This window comes from Pristiophorus japonicus, chromosome 13 (genome assembly GCF_044704955.1).
Source record: "Pristiophorus japonicus isolate sPriJap1 chromosome 13, sPriJap1.hap1, whole genome shotgun sequence".
NCBI lineage: Eukaryota > Metazoa > Chordata > Chondrichthyes > Pristiophoridae > Pristiophorus > Pristiophorus japonicus.
Genome location: NC_091989.1, coordinates 114,044,040 through 114,061,344, shown reverse-complemented (window position 1 = coordinate 114,061,344; position 17,305 = coordinate 114,044,040).

Here is a 17,305-nt window from a genome sequence, read left to right as displayed (position 1 = left end):
ATGACCTCACACTTTCCAACATTATACTCCATCTGCCAAATTTTTGCCCACTCACTTCGCCTGTCTATGTCCTTTTGCAGTTTTTTTGTGTCCTCACACATTGCTTTTCCTCGCATCTTTGTATCAACAGCAAACTTGATTAAGTTACACTCGGTCCCTTCATCCAAGTCGTTAATATAGATTGTAAATAGTTGAGGTCCCAGCACTGATCCCTGTGACACCCCACTAGTTACTGATTGCCAACCAGAGAATGAACCATTTATCCCGACTCTCTCATTTCTGTTAGCATAGATAGAGGATTGGCTAACAATATATTACCCCCAACCCCGTGAACTTTTATCTTGTACAGTAAGGGTAGAACGTGGGAGGCCAGCCAGGAGTGCAGTCAGGTATTCAGGTAACAGAGGCATGGATGAGTGTTTAAGCAGCAGATGAGCTGAAACTAAGTTCCACTTGATTTGTTACCAGCTGAAAGACACGTGTTTCTGTTTACACTGACGTGTTTAGTAAACTATCTGACAGACTGGGTGGGCGTGTACAAGAGACATATTATACAGGACATCGAACAGCCTTCGAATACACTTGTAACTGGTGTCGCCAAAATAAATATTGAATTGGATATCAAGGTAAATTCTCAGCGGTGTTGACAGACCTAAGTGTATGTGGTTACCGCGCAGGTCAAACTGGGCCCCATCTCTGCTTTGAGTAAATGGCTCCCTTTCTGTTGCATATTTGTACATCAAGATGCATTTTGCTGGGATACCGAAGGCAGCTGCCTATCATTCCCATACAAGTTGTTCTGTATGCTGATCTTTTACTATTATTCGTTATCGTTTCTTTGATAAATGTTTCCAATGCTATCACAAAACAAGTTGCGACATGTTCTAATGGAAATAAAATACCACTGTACTTCGCAATGGTGAGTGTGCGAACGTGTGCCAAACATTGACAACGCTCATTTTCGAAATTACACTCTTAGCAAAAGAGGACCGGGAGTTTCCATAAAAGAATGAGTTTTACATCAGCCCACATTGTGTCCCTGAAACATATTACCAAGATCAATATTTCCAAATCTGCCCACTAATGGAGTATTATTTATGTTCAATCCATGACAAAAGGTACGATTCGTCCGTTAAATATATCATTTAGATTTGACTGCAGTGGTTTTGGTTTTGTAATCGTAACAGAATTTGCCTGACCAGTAAGATTTCCTTTAATAAACTTTTTAAAGGACATATTAAGCCCACGGGATAAGCCCTCTTGCCTTTGGTGAGGTCAGGCCACTGGAAGCATCTGCAGCAAAATATCTCAACTCATGTCCTGATCCAATCGTGGGATATTGTCCGATACCACAATATCCCATCTCTGCACTGCCACTGGCCCATCCTCACCCCATCACCCTCTTCCCCCCCTCCCACCCCTCAGCCCCATCACCCTCTACCTGCCCCCTCAGCCCCATCACTCCCATCACTCTCTTTCCCCCCCCCTCAGCCCCATCATCCCCTTCACCCCCCCAGCCCCATCACATCCCCCCCAGCCCCATCACATCCCCCCCCCCCCAGCCCCATCACACCCCCCCAGCACCTCCGTTCCATCACCCCCTCAGCCTCATCACACTCCCCCCTCAGCCCCATCACCACCTCCGTTCCATCACCCCCTCTCAGCCTCATCACCATCACAGTCCCTCCCCTCAGCCCCATCACAGTCTCCCCCCTCCCTCCCACCCTCAGCCCCATCCCATCACCATCCCACCCTCTGCCCCATCACTATTCCATTCCCAACCCTTTCCCACTACTATCCCACCCTCAGCCCTGCCCTTATCCCATCACTGTCTGTATCTTTTTAGAAATTCAAGACCAATCACTTCTTAACTATGGCTGACAGCTTTCAGCCTTTGCATCAGTATCTGTCGAACCAGTCAATAAGGAAAGAAACAAACTCATTCTTATCTGACAGCTAATAATGAAATTTAGTGTTTTAGATAGAGGGGCAGTGGTAGGTGAGCTCTTCTGAGCCCCCTCCTTTTGCCTAGCTCAAAAGCAGCTTCACATTTTAAACAGAAGCCTCAGCCCTCCTGAACCAGAGGGAATGGTGTCATTAAAAAGCAAATTACAAGTTTCTAAAGATTTTAAATAGACGGAACAGTTTTGCCAAAGCACCGATTAAATATTTAGCTGATACATTTCTTCTCAAGCATCCAACAGTCAAAAATTTACTGTCTGGTCTCTCACATGAAGGATGGGCACTATGGTGAGATACTAGACAGTGGCAGGTACAGTGGAAATCCTTCTCACGACCCCAGTACATCAGTGCCTTCAAGAAAGGAGGGTAGAAAACTGAAGGATTAAAAAAGAGATGCAAGATTATTATTGTCTTATTGAAGCAATCTTTGTTCTAACCTGAGAGGATTATTTAAAGCTGAAAAATAGCCAATTAAAAACTGAATCCAATGGAACAATGGAGTATAGAACAATGAGAATGAGTGCCTCGATCAGACTTCACCACACAACACACACTGAAGCAACAGACTGATGAAATCAGTTCTTACCTGTTCAATTGTAAATATAAACTGTCCCCGATAGCTCAATAACAACTACCTTGTTAATTCACAAATTCATAAGCACCTCGGACCTCGTTAACTAACAACAGCCTATGCCGAGATTGTATCAGCAGTCTACATTCTTTAAGGAGGTATCATCACTATGTGGAAGCAGGTTCAGTCCTGGTGAAACCCAACTCCAGAAATGACGTTCCAGCACGGCTGCATTGGTTCACCATGCAAAAGCTTCTGCATCTGAAAGTCTTGGGTTCAAGTCCCACTCCAGAGACTTGAACACACAACAAACTGAGGCCCTGTCTGCCCTTTCAGGTGGACATAAAAGATCCCATAGCGAAGAGCAGAGGAGTTCACCCTGGTGTCCTGGCCAATATTTATCAGTCAACCAGCTTCACTGAAACAAATTATAGAAACATAGAGAAACATAGAAAATAGGTGCAGGAGTAGGCCATTCGGCCCTTCTAGCCTGCACCGCCATTCAATGAGTTCATGGCTGAACATGCAACTTCATTGCAGTTTGTGGGAGCTTGCTGTGTGAAAATTGGCTGCCATGTTTCCCTACATTACAACAGTAACTATGCTTCAAAAGTATTTCATTGGCTGTAAAACACTTTGGATCATCCTGTGGCTGAGAAAGGTGTTATATTAATGCTAGTTCTTTATTTAACAGAGGCACTGTGCTCTGCACTGAAAATATTCACCATGTACTTTTCTGATTACTACCCAACTTTATCCACAGTTTTTTCTCTTGTTCTCCAGAAGGCAATGACTCATGCTATGGTACCTTTCATGAGTTCCCTCAGCCTCCCAGTATCTCACCCATGTGGCCAATCTGAGGAACAGAGGAACAGAATTCAGCCATTCAGCCCCAAAGGTTCACAAAACTGATTCCTGGAATAGGGGAATTGTCCTATGAGGAGAGATTGAGTAGACTAGGCCTATATTCTCTAGAGTTTAGAAGAATGAGAGGTGATCTCATTAAAACATACAAAATTCTTACAGGGCTTGACAGGGTAGATGCAGGAAGGATGTTTCCCCTGGCTGTGAAGTCTAGAACCGGGGTCACAGTCTCAGAATAAGAGGTCAGCCATTTAGGACTGAGATAAGGAGAAATCTCTTCACTCAGAGGGTGGTGAATCTTTGGAATTCTCTACCCCAGGGAGCTGTGGAGGCAAAGTCATTGAGTATACTCAAGACAGAGATCGATAGATTTTTGGATATTAAGGGTATCAAGGGAAATGGAGATAGCGTTGGAAGGTGGAGTTGAGGTAGAAGATCAGCCATGATCTTATTGAATAGCGGAGCAGACTCGAGGGGCCGAATAGCCTACTCCTGGTCCTATTTCTTTTGCTCCATTCAATTAGATCATGGCGGATCTCCACTTCAACTCCATTTTCCCTACTTTGCTCCATATCCCTTGATACCCTTACCTAACAAAGGTCTGTTGATCTCAGTTTTGAAAGCTCCAATTGCCCCAGCATTCATAGCTTTTTGGCAAAGTGAGTTCCAGATTTCTAGTACCCTCTGTGTAAAGAAATTGCTTCCTGATTTCCCTCTAAAATGATCTAGCTCTAATTTTAAGATTATGTCCCCTCGTTCTTGATTCCCACATCAGAGGAAGCAGTTTATCTCTATCAATCCTATCAAATCCTTTTAACATTTTAAGAACCCAATCAAATCACCCCTCAATCTTCTATATTCAAGAGAATCTTCTTGTGTGAGCTGAGACACCTGCTAGTGGCAGCCTAATGAACCAAAGGGGATATCACAGCCGAGCCTTACCCGGGCCCCACCCAATATCCATGAACGCACACACACTTTCTAGAAGTGGTCACTGGGTGCCAATCAGGAGCAGCAACTCTGATTGATTAATCCTCTCCCTAGCTGAGGGCACTGATGCCAGTCATAGTGTGCCAAATGATCACTGGCTGAGATCGGCTAACTCGACAGAGACTATGGAGGAACCTAGGCCTTTCTGGCTCAGTCCCACTTCATGCAGTATCCTTACCCACTAAACCATTGGCGGGGTGGGGGGGAGCGTGTCTTCTCTTTCTTCTAATTAATAATCATATAACATTTGGTGCCAGATGCGCTTGTGTGATGGGATGATATCACTGTGTCACCCATGGTATTATTGGACACATTTAGTGGTAGCGACCCTTTAATATTGGTTAAATTGTTCTACCATTGTCAATTTTTTTTAAAAGAATTTCATATAATACTACGGTAGATTTTCCATTTACCCATCCCTTTATTTGCATTGCAACAATCATCACATACAAAATTATGTGGTCACTGGGAGGGGCATAATCACTACATGATCTCTTTAGAGATCGAAACCAGTTGAGGTTCCAGTATTTGACACCATCACTTTAAATGAGTCAATGAGACTGGCTGAGGTTATAGCACGCCTTGATGCAATTGAACATACACCCATTCAGATGTCTTGAGGCACTCATCTAAGGGGAAATGTCTGAAGGATCATGTTTCGACAAGGCCATGGCCTCCTCCCAAATATCATTGCTGAGCTGTTTCACTAGTAAAGGAGTGTACACCAGGGAGTCCCAAAACTGGACTGTCAACACTTGAAATGGTGACATTTTCAAATATTTCTGAGCATGCTCAGTTTGCCCTCACATCACAGGAACTTTCCGATCGGCTGCCCTACCTTAACAGGCAGATAATCAGCGGAAACCCTGATCCGCCGGGTAAAAGGAGTTTCCGCTGATCTTCCACCTAAATCATGGTCTCCGACATGAAGAACCCACATGTGACATTCCCAGCCTATATGTTTTTAATATGTAGCCCAGTACAACACTAAAGAGTCTATATCGAAATCGGTTAAACAAGAACAGGTATTCAGTACTTTAAATGTTACTGTAATAGCCTAATGAGTCAGCAGAATATCCTTTTTAGGAGAGTAATGTCACATCAGCAATACAGGCATTTTATTGCAGTAGAAATGATAATTTTAAGCTAATGGGTTATTAGAGACTTATTACATAGAATTTACAGCACAGAAAAGCAGGCCATTTGGCCCAACTGGTGCTGATGCGCCACACATGCCTCCTCTACCCCCCCCCTCCCCCCCGCCCTCCCCCCCCAACATCATCTAACCCTATCTGCATATCCTCATATTACTTTATATATTTTATTTCTATTCCTTTCTCTGCCATTTGCACTCATAATCGAGGCTGACACTCCAGTGCGTAACTAAGGGACTTCTGCACTGTTGGAGGTGCTGTCTTCGGATGAGATGTTAAACCGAGGCCCTGTCTGCCATCTAAGGTGGATGTAAAAGATCCCACGGCATGATTCGAAGAAGAGCAGGGGAGTTCTAATTTGGCAGGGGGAGAGGAACCAGAAAATAGCAGAATGGAGGAGCAATGAGATCAGAGGACAGAGAGATATAAACAGCAGTAAAATTAGAAACGTCCCAAAAATTGCAGAGACCAGATTGAGAAAAGAAAGCAAAAGCGACGAAGGAGGTATTAAATTATATGTACGTCAATATCCGTACTGTAACTAATAAGATTGGTGAGCTGCAGGGATAATTGCTACATAGGCTTATGACGTGATTACATTAACAGAGACATGGTTCAAACAAGGCCAGGAATGGATTCTTAATATTCCTGGTTACCAAGTATTCAGGAATGATCGAGCAAGAAAAAGAGAAGGGGGAGTGGTAGTATTGATTAAGGATGATTTTGCAATTCTAAATACTAGATGGTTCTATGCCTGTAACTATTTGGCTTGAGTTGAAGAACAGAGGAGGAGCTATTACATTGCTGGGAGTTTATTACAGAGTTCCAAACAGTGAGAAGGAGCTAGGTGAGGAAATATGTCATAAAATTTCAAAAGGTATGTAACAAGTATAAAGTAGTAATAGTAGGAGACTTTAATTACCCTAATGAAGACTTGGAAAAACTTAGCGCTGAGGGTAAGGAAGGAAAGGAATTTCTGATATGTGCACAGGAGAACTTTCTTAATCAATTTGTCTCCAGTCCAACACGGAAGGAAACAGCGTTGGATCTGTTTCTGGGAAATGAAGTAGGGCAAATGGAGCATGTTACGGTAGGAGATCATCGAGCTAACAGTGACCACAGCCTAATGCAGTCTAAAGTAATTATGGAAAAAGACCAGAAGATATCAAAGATAAAAATACTCAACTGGGGAAGAGCTAATTCAGTGTTTTAAGAAGGGGCCCAGCACAGGTAGATTGGGAAAGACGATTACAGGGTAAAGCCGTAATGGAGCAATGGAGAGCATTCAGGGAAGAGAGAGTTCAGGTACAAACTCGGCATATTCCTTTGAATGGAAAAGGTAGAGTGTCCAAAGTTAAAGCGCCCTGGATGACAAAGGAAATAAAAGTTAAAGTAAAACAGAAAAAGGAGGATTTTGACAAATTTCAGGAGCAAGACTCAGTTAATAATCAGGAAGTACAAGAGGAAATTGAAAAAGTTAATATAGGAGACAAAGAGAGGTTGCGAGAAAAGTTTAGCATGCAAGATTAAATTGAATCCTAAAACATTTTACAAACAGATAAAGTGTAAGCGGTTAACTAAGGAAAAAGTTGGGGCTATTAAGGACCCAAAGGGAAATCTTTATGTAGAGGCAGAGTGTATAAAAAAAATTAAGTAGAGGGAACCTAATTAATTAAAGGGGACCTAGATAAGATAATATAAGAAAAGAAATAGGAGGAGTAGGCCATTATGGCCCCTCGAGCCTGCTCCGTCATTTAATACGATCATGGCTGATCTGATCATGGACTCAGCTCCACTTCCCCGCCCACTTCCCAAAACCCCTTATCCTCTTATCGTTTAAGAAACTGTCTATTTCTGTCTTAAATTTATTCAATGTCCCAGCTTCCAGCTCACTCAGGCAGCGAATTCCACAGATTAACAACCCTCTGAGAGAAGAAATTTCTCCTTATCTCTGTTTTAAATGGGCGGCCCTTTATTCTAAGATCATGCCCTCTAGTTCTAGTCTCCCCCATCAGTGGAAACATCCACCCTGCATCCACCTTGTCAAGCCCCCTCATAATGTTATACGTTTCGATAAGATCACCTCTCATTCTTCTGAATTCAAATGAATAGAGACTGAAACTACTCAACCTTTCCTCATAAGTCAACTCCCTCATCCCCGGAATCAACCTAGTGAACCTTCTCTGAACTGCCTCCAAAGCAAAATACTCCATCCCCTTTGCATTCCTGGAGTGCATAAGGGATGGTTTTCTAGACCAATATGTTGAGGAACCAACTAGGGGGGAGGCCATCTTAGACTGGGTGTTGTGTAATGAGAGAGGATTAATTAGCAATCTCATTGTGCGAGGCCCCTTGGGGAAGAGTGACCATAATATGGTGGAATTCTGCATTAGGATGGAGAATGAAACAGTAATTTCAGAGACCATGGTCCAGAACTTAAAGAAGGGTAACTTTGAAGGTATGAGGCGTGAATTGGCTAGGATAGATTGGCGAATGATACTTAGGGGGTTGACTGTGGATGGGCAATGGCAGACATTTAGAGACCGCATGGATGAAGTACAACAATTGTACATTCCTGTCTGGCGTAAAAATAAAAAGGGGAAGGTGGCTCAACCGTGGCTATCTAGGGAAATCAGGGATAGTATTAAAGCCAAGGAAGTGGCATACAAATTGGCCAGAAATAGCAGCGAACCTGGGGACTGGGAGAAATTTAGAACTCAGCAGAGGAGGACAAAGGGTTTGATTAGGACAGGGAAAATGGAGTACGAGAAGAAGCTTGCAGGGAACATTAAGGCGGATTGCAAAAGTTTCTATAGGTATGTAAAGAGAAAAAGGTTGGTGAAGACAAACGTAGGTCCCCTGCAGTCAGAATCAGGGGAAGTCATAACGGGGAACAAAGAAATGGCGGATCAATTGAACAAGTACTTTGGTTCGGTATTCACTAAGGAGGATACAAACAACCTTCCGGATATAAAAGGGGTCAGAGGGTCTAGTAAGGAAGAGGAACTGAGGGAAATCTTTATTAGTCGGGAAATTGTGTTGGGGAAATTGATGGGATTGAAGGCCGATAAATCCCCAGGGCCTGATGGCCTGCATCCTAGAGTACTTAAGGAGGTGGCCTTGGAAATAGCGGATGCATTGACAGTCATTTTCCAACATTCCATTGACTCTGGATCAGTTCCTATGGAGTGGAGGGTAGCCAATGTAACCCCACTTTTTAAAAAAGGAGGGAGAGAGAAAACAGGGAATTATAGACCGGTCAGCCTGACCTCAGTAGTGGGTAAAATGATGGAATCAATTATTAAGGATGTCATAGCAGTGCATCTGGAAAATGGTGACATGATAGGTCGAAGTCAGCATGGATTTGTGAAAGGGAAATCATGCTTGACAAATCTTCTGGAATTTTTTGAGGATGTTTCCAGTAAAGTGGACAAAGGAGAACCAGTTGATGTGGTATATTTGGACTTTCAGAAGGCTTTCGACAAGGTCCCACACAAGAGATTAATGTGCAAAGTTAAAGCACATGGGATTGGGGGTAGTGTGCTGACGTGGATTGAGAACTGGTTGTCAGACAGGAAGCAAAGAGTAGGAGTAAACGGGTACTTTTCAGAATGGCAGGCAGTGACTAGTGGAGTGCCGCAAGGTTCTGTGCTGGGGCCCCAGCTGTTTACATTGTACATTAATGATTTAGACGAGGGGATTAAATGCAGTATCTCCAAATTTGCGGATGATACTAAGTTGGGTGGCAGTGTGAGCTGCGAGGAGGATGCTATTAGGCTGCAGAGTGACTTGGATAGGTTAGGTGAGTGGGCAAATGCATGGCAGATGAAGTATAATGTGGATAAATGTGAGGTTATCCACTTTGGTGGTAAAAACAGAGAGACAGACTATTATCTGAATGGTGACAGATTAGGAAAAGGGAAGGTGCAACGAGACCTGGGTGTCATGGTACATCAGTCATTGAAGGTTGGCATGCAGGTACAGCAGGCGGTTAAGAAAGCAAATGGCATGTTGGCCTTCATAGCGAGGGGATTTGAATACAGGGGCAGGGAGGTGTTGCTACAGTTGTACAGGGCCTTGGTGAGGCCACACCTGGAGTATTGTGTACAGTTTTGGTCTCCTAACTTGAGGAAGGACATTCTTGCTATTGAGGGAGTGCAGCGAAGGTTCACCAGACTGATTCCCGGGATGGCGGGACTGACCTATCAAGAAAGATTGGATCAATTGGGCTTGTATTCACTGGAGTTCAGAAGAATGAGAGGGGACCTCATAGAAACGTTTAAAATTCTGACGGGTTTAGACAGGTTAGATGCAGAAAGAATGTTCCCAATGTTGGGGAAGTCCAGAACCAGGGGTCACAGTCTGAGGATAAGGGGTAAGCCATTTAGGACCGAGATGAGGAGAAACTTCTTCACCCAGAGAGTGGTGAACCTGTGGAATTCTCTACCACAGAAAGTAGTTGAGGCCAATTCACTAAATATATTCAAAAGGGAGTTAGATGAAGTCCTTACTACTCGGGGGATCAAGGGTTATGGCGAGAAAGCAGGAAGGGGGTACTGAAGTTTCATGTTCAGCCATGAACTCATTGAATGGCGGTGCAGGCTAGAAGGGCTGAATGGCCTGCTCCTGCACCTATTTTCTATGTTTCTATGTTTCTATGTTTCTAAAGGCCAAGATATCATTGTCCTTCCTGATCACTTGCTGTACCTGCATACTATCCTTTTGTATTCCATGCACAAGTATCCCCAGGTCCCGCTGTACTGCGGCACTTTGCAATCTTTCTCCATTTAAATAATAACTTGCTCTTTGATTTTTTTTCTGCCAAAGTGCATGACCTCACACTTTCCAACATTATACTCCATCTGCCAAATGTTTGCCCACTCAGTTAGCCTATCTATGTTCTTCTACAGATTTTTTGTGTCCTCCTTACACATTGCTTTTCCTCCCATCTTTGAATTGTCAGCAAACTTGGCTACGTTACACTCAGTCCCTACTTCGAAGTCATTTATTTAGATTGTAAATAGTTGGGGTCCCAGCACTAATCCCTATGGCACCCCACTAGTTACTGGTTGCCAACCAGAGAATGAACCATTTATCCTGACTCTCTGTTTTCTGTTAGTTAGCCAATCCTCTATCCATGCTAATATATTGCCCCCAACCCAGTGAACTTTTATCTTGTGCAGTAACCTTTTATGTGGCACCTTGTCAAATGCCTTCTGGAAGTCCAAATATACCACATCCACTGGTTCCCCTTTATCTACCCTGTTCGTTACATCCTCAAAGAACTCCAGAAAATTTGTCAAATATGACTTCCCCTTCATAAATCTATGCTGACTTTGCCTGACTGAATTTTGCTTTTCCAAATGTCCTAATTAAGTAAAGTTAAAAACCAAAAGCAAGGCTGTGAGAAAAAAGAAAAATATGTGCTACGAACACAGGGAAAATTAGAACTCTCAGGAAGATAGATCATCTTATCACAGAATAAACCAGACAGTTGGGAAAAATACACTCCAAGGCTAGGTCACGTGATGGCAAGAGATTAGGGGAAACAAAAGACGATTGAAAAACATCTTAACTGGTTGAAAGCGGTTAGGCCAAGAGGAAAAGAGTTTGCAGACCTGAGAATGATGTGGCACGTAACTTATCAGATAAAAGATGCATAGGGGAGGTAACAAAGCTTGCTGTCAATTTAATTGTATTAACCAATTAATCATAGCAGCTAGGCAAAAACTTTGTGACGCAGCAGGGAAATAACAAATGGAAAGCCTCCGCGTGGAACTTCATGATTTTGTATGAATTTTGACTGTATAACAACAGTAACCCGACAAATGTTCGGAGAGAACAGCTGGCTTGGGTCACCGAGTTACTGAACTTGTGTAGAAGCTGTCTCTCCCTCGATCGAATACTTAATAAAAGATTCTTTTCTCCAAAACAGACTTGTGTTAAGTATCTTTGTAATACTCCACATCACAGAGGACATGGCTGAAGTATTAAAGTGTACTTTGCATCTGTCGTCACAAAGGAAGCAGGTGATATGAAGGTTATAAAAGAGGAAAGGGAAGCTATGGACAGGATAGTAATAGACAGAAGTACTAAAAAGATTAACATTACTAACATTTGGTAAGTCACCTGGTCCGGATGGAATGCATCCTGGGTTGCTGAAAGAAGCAAAGGTAGAAATAGCAGAGGCATTGGTCACAATCTTTCAACCCTCATTGGATACATGAGTAGTGCCAGAGGACGGAAGGGTTGTTAATGTTATACCACTAGTCAAGTAAGGGGAGGGTTAAACTAGGAAACTACAGGCCAGTCAGCCTAACATCAGTAATGGGAAAGTTATTATCAGGGACAAAATAAACTTTCATTTGGAACTCAAGGAGAGCCAACAGGGATTTGTTAAAGACAAACCATGTCTGACTAACTTGATGGAATTCTTTGATGAGGTAACAGAAAAGCTTCATTAAAGTAGTGCAGTAGATGTTGTATTTATAGACTTTCGGAAGGCATTCGACAAAGTGTCACATAGGAGTCTTATTAAGAAGATGGAAGCGAGGAGAAAGTGGTGGTTTGGATACAAAATTGGCACAGTGGCAGGAAGTAAAGGGTGGTGGTGGATGGATGTTTTTCAGACTGGGAGGTGATTTGCAGTGGTTTTCCCTAAGGGTAATTTTTGGGTCCATTACCCTTTTCAACTTTTATAAGGGACCTATACTCAGGTGTAGCGAGCAGCATTGTAATGTTTTCAGATGATACAAAACTTGCCAAAGTAGTAGATAGTGATGAGGATAGGCTTCAGGATGACATAGACAAGATGGTGAAATGGGCAGAATCATGGCAGATGGGGTTCAATGTGGAGATGGATGAAGTGTTACACTTTGGAGGACTAATTTGGAAATACAGTGTACTATAAATAACACAATTTTGGAAGTGTAGATTGTAGTTTATAGTCTCTTGAATACGCTTAATTCAACTTAACTCTATTTATTTGGGAGATCTCAGTCAGCTATGTGAAGCTTTAAAATGGCGTTCCTTCACAGTCCCTCTCTCTCAATACAGCTCCCTATACCTCCTAGCTAGAGGGCGCTATACATTATCTCGTTATACCTTTCCTTTCATAAGAAACAAAAATGAATTAAAGTTAGCTTCAATATAAACTGATAATTAACCTCTTATGAATACATGTAGTAAACAACTACCAGTTTAACAAAGAACAAGAAAACTTTTTCTTATTGATTCTTTATCCAAGTGTTGCATGTTTCATACTTTGAAACATAGTCTTTTATATCACTGATGAGTCCTGGCCAGTAAACGGATTCTCTGGCACGTCGAAGAGTGCTCTCGATGCCAGTGTGAGCAGCATGAAGTCGCTGACGAATGTTGGATCTCAGGGATTTTGGTATGACACAGCGATACCTTTGAAGACTATGCCATCCTGTGTTGTGAGTTCATCATGAACTTTGAAGTATGCATGCATTTCAGGTGGGCATTCATGTGTCATTTCTGGCCATCCCATTCTGATTTATTATATTGTTGTAGTGTGGAGTCGCTTTCAGTTGCGCGTTGTATGGTAGTCAGTCCTTGTTTGGAGAGTGGGAGAAAGTCCGCCATGTGGATGCATTTCACTGCAATTTCTATCGGTGATCTCTCCATGTTTTCGAGGTATGCGCGCGGGAGGATGTCTGCTAGGTACATTTCTTTTCCTGGTTGATACTTTGGGCTAGACTTTCCACTAGGGGGCCATCGCCCAGAAAAATGGGCGATGGTCCAGCGTTGTGGGACGTCTCGGCCTTGCTGATTGCTGGTACATCGCCCATTTTTTTTTTGCGATTTTCCACTCGGCTTTACCCCGGCGATGTCAAATGGGCAATGTGATTTTTGGGCGATTTCACGATCGCCCATCTAAAACAGAAGTGGAAAAAAAAAAGCTTCCCTAGTGTGCGCATGATGGTATTTTTTGTGGGGTTTTTTGCCACGTTTTGAGAGGTCAGGGATCATCACACATGCTCAGAAGCAGAGGGAGTCTCAGAGAAAGAGAGAGAGAGGAAAAGTCCTGCGATTATCTGTTAAGCTTCTGCCTGTGTAGATTATCCTATTTTATTTAAATTTTTAAAATAATATCCCTTTTTAAAATTATTACTTACAACATCAAAGTGCCGTAACTCTTTATTACAAAATACTGTGTAAAATAATAATTTTACTAAGTGACATTATGGAGGCCGAATTGGACTGCAAAAAGGCTAAGCCCTTCAGCAAAGAAGCGATGAGGCTCTGGTGAGCATCGTGAGCAGCAGATGGGCGGACTTAACACGGGGTGGGCAGGGGAAACCTCCACCCCGTGCATACCATTGCATATGGGCAGAGATTGCCAACGTGGTGACGTCAACGTCCAATGAAGTGCAAACTCCAAACCAGTGCCGCAAAAGATGGAACAGCTTGCTGTCCGCAGCCAGAGTAAGTTGCATTTTATATTTAAAATTATACATATTTTATATTTAATTGATGTTTGGAAATTTAAATTGCAATATTCAATGCCATTTCATTGTAGTATTAATTAATTAAATTATGAATTAATTTATGCATCATAAGACTAAGTTGAATTTTATATTATGCAATATTGTTCATTTTGTTCATAATCAATGCAAGGTTCTAATCGAACATTGAATTATGTCAATCTGAAATGTTTATTACCAAGTCAATTAGCTTAAGCCATGTAATATCTTATTTACAGAAGAAGATTTCACTAAATAGGGCCGAGCAAAGGAGGATAGGCGGTGGCTCGGCTCAGCTTCAAACTCTGAGTGAATATGAGGAGCTTGCAGTGGCCATAGTGGGGCCTGACAGCCGTTTGGTCACAATCCATGGTGTAGCCGAACCCACCCTCGAGTCTCATGAGTAATGGGAACTGTGCAATGTATCAAACATTATCAAATACATCTTTAAAATACCTTACATACTCTTGTAATGTCCTTCAATGATAATGCTTTATCACTTTTGTGGTATTCATGATTTACGAATGAAGTCATGTCAGCCCTGTTGAACCATTGTGCATATGGGGTATTGAAAATTAGTCATATGTATTGGGTTATTGAAAAAGTGTTATGTATTGATATGTATGTTTAATAATAATGAGCACTGTTAATTTCCTATTAAGTTGTATTTAAATGTTTTATAAATGTTTCGAAACGTCATTTATATTTTTAAGGGCAAGTGTCGGTGGAATCTGAACAAGGGACAGCGACGAGCATGCAGGAGGAAGAGGAGGAAAACACGCAAACTGTGGCAGAAGAGCAGAAGGTGGATGAGGTTTTGGAGGACGAGGAGGAGGAGGAGGAGGAGAAGGAGGAGGAAGATGACCTTGTTTTTTTGGCTGGGGGACAACCTGCGGTCATCTCAATTGAGATGGAAGAGGCACCGGGACCAAGCGGTGTACAGGTAGTGACGCCAATGCATCAAATTTTGCCTACGCCGACCCCATGGAGGTCGGGTCAGCGGGGTGGGCAATCGCCTACCATGGAGGGCCAGACGGAGAGCTTGCTATCCCTGTGCAGGGAGATGGTCGCAATTGGTCACGACCTTATCCAAGGTTTTGCCAGATTCTCCGCAAACTAGAACCAGTTCTCCACAACCTGGAGCGAGGTCAGCACGAACTTCTCTAACTGGTCTTCCGCGCAGTCACAGACAGCACAGAAGACGTTAGAGGCAGTTCGTGAGCAGACCTCCGCAACCAATGCCCTTCGGCATGCGTTTTTGGCTGCACATGGCGCTGCACCCAAGGTGTCGTGTCAGCTCGCAGCGAGACCCCGAGCACACAAGCAAGTATGGAGGACACTGTTCCTCCGGACTCGGAAGTCGAGCCTCAGGCTTCAACTTCTTCTCCTTCACCTCCACCATGGTAGGAAGTCTTACCATCCTTCACTGCACAACGTCTTGGTGTCGGTCAGCGTAGACCAAAACGGGCGGGTGGGGTAAGAACACGGGGCAGGAAAGGACCTGGAGGGAAACGTGGCCGCAGGTAGGATGGGGGCTTTGTTTACCAATGTTTACTTGTTTAGTTTTTGAATAGTTATTGTAAATTGTTATCGTTATGGCTGTCTTGATGTTAATTATTATCGTTATCGTTGTGTTTAATTAGTTGGGATTTGAAGGGAAGGGTGGGTTTGGTTGGGGGGGCGGGTGGAGGGAGGATGTTAGTTTATTAAAATTAGTTTCATATTTTGTTAATAAAAACCTTTTTGAATTCAACAAATTTTTTGGTGACTTTTATCTTAGTTACATTAGTTAACAAATTTACAGTTGTTCATCCTTATTTGTTTATTCTCTTACTGTATCAGTGCTTTCCTTAAACTTTACTTAAAGTAACCATTAATGCCGATGATAGGACAGTATAGGCATGACAACAATGAGAACTCCACGCAAATTAAACTTTTGATTAACCATATCTATAAATGAACATTTGAAAATCCACAATGATAGTTCATGCAATGCGTTCATTAATTAGCTGCTGACGCAAAAGCTTAGCAGCCGTGTAACTGCCCCTGGCTACTAGTCTTCGGGAGTGGGGTGGTGGTCCCTCTGCTGGATCGCCAAGCTGATGTCCTCGCCTGCGTCCTCTTCCTCCTCTTCATCCTCGCCGGCTGGTTCTTCTGTCTCCCCTCCTTCTGGAGGTGGTCCTGCAACCCGATCTGGCATTACTTGTCCTCTCTTTATAGCTAGGTTATGCAGCATGCAACACACCACAATAAACTCTGCAACCTGGTCAGGGTGGTACTGTAGGCTGCCTCCAGAATGATCCAGGCATCTGAAGCGCTGCTTTAGGACTCCAATTGTCTTTTCAACGATGTTGCGAGTTGCTATGTGACTTTCATTATACCGTTTCTGTGCTTCAGTGACGGGATTACACAGAGGGGTCATCAGCCAACTGGCAAGGCCATATCCTTTATCCCCAAGCATTCAACCGTGATCTTCTGGCTGATTGACAAACAGGTCAGGGCAGACTTTCACGTAAGATGCGCACATCATGGATGCTGCCAGGAAATGTAGCATTTACTGTCATAATTGTTTGATTGTGGTCGACAACAAGCTGCACATTTTGTGAGTGGAACCCCTTTCTGTTAGAAAACATCTCCGCGTTCTTTAAGGGTGCTTTCAGGGCAATGTGCGTGCAGTCTATTGCTTCCTGCACCTTGGGGAAGTCTGCTATTCTCGAGAAACCCAAAGTCCTCTCGATCTGTGCCTCCCTGGTCATTGGGAAGCTTATGAAATCCATCCTGCGAGCATAAAGGACTTCAATCACTTGTCAAATGCAGCAGTGTGTAGCGTGCTGAGAGGTATGGCAGATGTCGCCAGCTGAAGCATGAAAAGATCCCGATGCGTAGAAGGCTAGGGCAGCAGTAACCTTCACCTCAACGGAGAGTGCGGTTCTGATGGTGCTGGAAGGCTGCAGATCACCCTTGACAAGTTGACATATCTCATCGATGACCTCCTTCTGGAATTGCAGCCTCCTAAGACAAGCATTTTCAGACAAGTTCAGGTAAGATTGCTTTTCCAAGTACCTTCGTTGGTTATACGGTCTCCTCCTCTGACTTCGTCTACGTCTACGCATTTCTCTGCCACCTCTTCGATTGACCCTTTCAGCAACCAGTGTGTGAGCAGTTGCAATTAAAGGCAGGGAAAGCATAGGCCCCATCACTATCGATAATTACTTTCACTAATTTGAATAATTTCTCTACTCTATATTTTCATCACTGTTCTCTGCACTCTCTAT